Below are 2,242 nucleotides of genomic sequence, written 5' to 3'. Positions count from 1 at the left end.
AGCCTTAGCTGCCCCTTGGGAAAACACAACGCTTAATGCATGGGCAAACACCTCAGTGACACCTCGCAGGCAAGTGCGGGGGTGCCAGGCACAGCAGTGAGCATCCCTGCGGGCAGCCCTGCAGACTGGGACATCTACGTCGTCTTCGCTGCTCCAAAACCAGAAACCTAGCAGCTGAAAGAAAAGGTTTCTAGAAACCTTTAGCAAGAAGAAAATGGAAATGCTTAAACAACGAGGCAGCTTCTCTGCACCCCGGGTACACCAGTATCACTTACACTATCCCTAACATCCTATCAGCATCACCACTTCTCCCTCAACAGGTGCCACCTTTTTTCTGAGGCATCATCCAGCTCCCCCTTGAAGTCACGCGCTACCGCGTCTTCCATTTTATTGTGTTTTATTTCTACTCTCCCATCTTAGAAAACCAGAAGTTATTCCGCAAAGGCAGCGCTGCCCGAAGGACCAGGTGGCTGATGTGGTACCGAGGAGGAAGGCTGAGCGGTGGGCAGCCGGTGCAAAGGTGCCCGCGCAAGGGGGGTGAAGGTGGAGGGCAGGGGGCACATGGTGTGTGGGAAGAGCTGCTCGTCCTGGGATGTCCATCCCTTGCTCGGGTGAACCCTGGAGATGAGATGTGGGGCTCAGCAAATTCATGGGAGACCGCTTTTCTCCAGGTTCAGAGCAGAAGAGGGCCCTGCAGGGGAGAGGGGGGTGCACGCCCATCGGCTGATGTGTGCTCCTCACTCTCAGATCCCAAGGGTAGGTCTATGGCTTTGGTCTTCAGGGCACTGCAGGGGCAAGGAACAGGTGCCTTAGTGATTTGGACACACCAAGCCAGGTCACAGGAGCAGGGCTCCCTGCCCAACCTTCATTTGTGCCTTCTCCTGGGTCTGGAAGGGCACTTTGGTATCTGCCCTTCTTTCTGCTGCTTCTGCAGTTGCCTTGGAAGGGACCAAACCTGCTCAATCATGCAAAAGATGAGGGGAAACCTCTCTATCTCCAGAGACAAGAAAGCCCTGAGCAATCTCATGACCGTACCAGGCACATGAAGGTTAGGCAACCTCATGGGACCTTGAGGAGGTCCCTGGGACTGCTGCTCCCTCCCTGCTCTCCAGGCCCTCGACGCGTGGGGAGAGCGCAGGTCCCTGGGGTAGCAAGGACGGGGAGGAGGGTCTCACGCAGGACTGACTCTGTGGCATCTCCCAGGGAGGACCCCACTGGGCACCTGGGGAGAGACCTGGGAGGTTTGCTCCGTAATCCCAGCCTGAGCCAAGCCCAAAGGCTTACTCAACTCCAGATGTACCAACCTAGTGGAGGTAGACAACGGTCTCTGAGAAAAAGCCTTACAGAAAAGCAAGAATTTTTTTGTCCTCATGTCTTTTTGTCCTCCTGAAACCCACTCAAGGAAGTGGGTCTAGCCTCCAACCTATTTTTTTTTTTTCCACCTGCCAGGATTTGCTTCTTAGGACACATGCAGAGGGCATGTGTCCTAAAACCTTCAGAAATGAACACTGGCTAAGGCCACCCCACTCCTCTGGCTTCTCGTTTCCATTTGACTTTGCCACTAGTGATGGAGAACTTGCTGCTCACAAGGTTCCTCAAGGGCTCCTGCAGCTGCTCTTGCTTCAGGGACAGAAAGGGGTCAACAATTCAAATCCCAGATGTTTAACCCAAACAGGCCCCATCCATCAACACCTGAGCAGAGGATTAGAATACAGTGTTATTGCTGAAGGTGAATTCAAGAGATAAGGCATTGAGTCGAAGTCTTATCTAACGCTAGGCATTACAAAATGTTTCCAACTTGGGCAAAAAAAAAGCACCAGCTGGGCTTAAAATCACTGAACCCCGCTACAGGCAGTTTTGGTGAAGTGATCCATACCGATGGTGGAGCCTTCTTCAAGGAAGCTGCAGCCGCCTCACTGGGCTGCCCAGATGCAAGGTAAAAATTTGGTGATGCTCACCCGAAAAAGACAATCTGGGGGTCTCAGCTGTGAACGCTACTGGGAAGATACGGCGGGTACCAGCCACAGTCCTTGAACCGGGGACCGTCTTCCCCATCGCTGCTCCCATCACCCAAGCTGCCAGCAGCTCACAGAAGACCCCATTCTCCCCCAAAAGCCACCGATTTTGGTTGCCTCTTCTGTCTCGCCTGGGTTTATTAGAAAGGATGCACCAAAACCGGCAGCACCCAAATCTCTGTGGCTGCCCGCGAGCACTTTGCTGCCGTGCCCCTGCGCTGAAGGGG

This window comes from Pygoscelis adeliae, unplaced genomic scaffold (assembly GCF_000699105.1).
Source record: "Pygoscelis adeliae isolate BGI_AS28 unplaced genomic scaffold, ASM69910v1 Scaffold182, whole genome shotgun sequence".
Lineage (NCBI taxonomy): Eukaryota > Metazoa > Chordata > Aves > Sphenisciformes > Spheniscidae > Pygoscelis > Pygoscelis adeliae.
The sequence above is the reverse complement of the archived record's forward strand: the minus strand, read 5'-3'. Positions refer to the sequence as shown.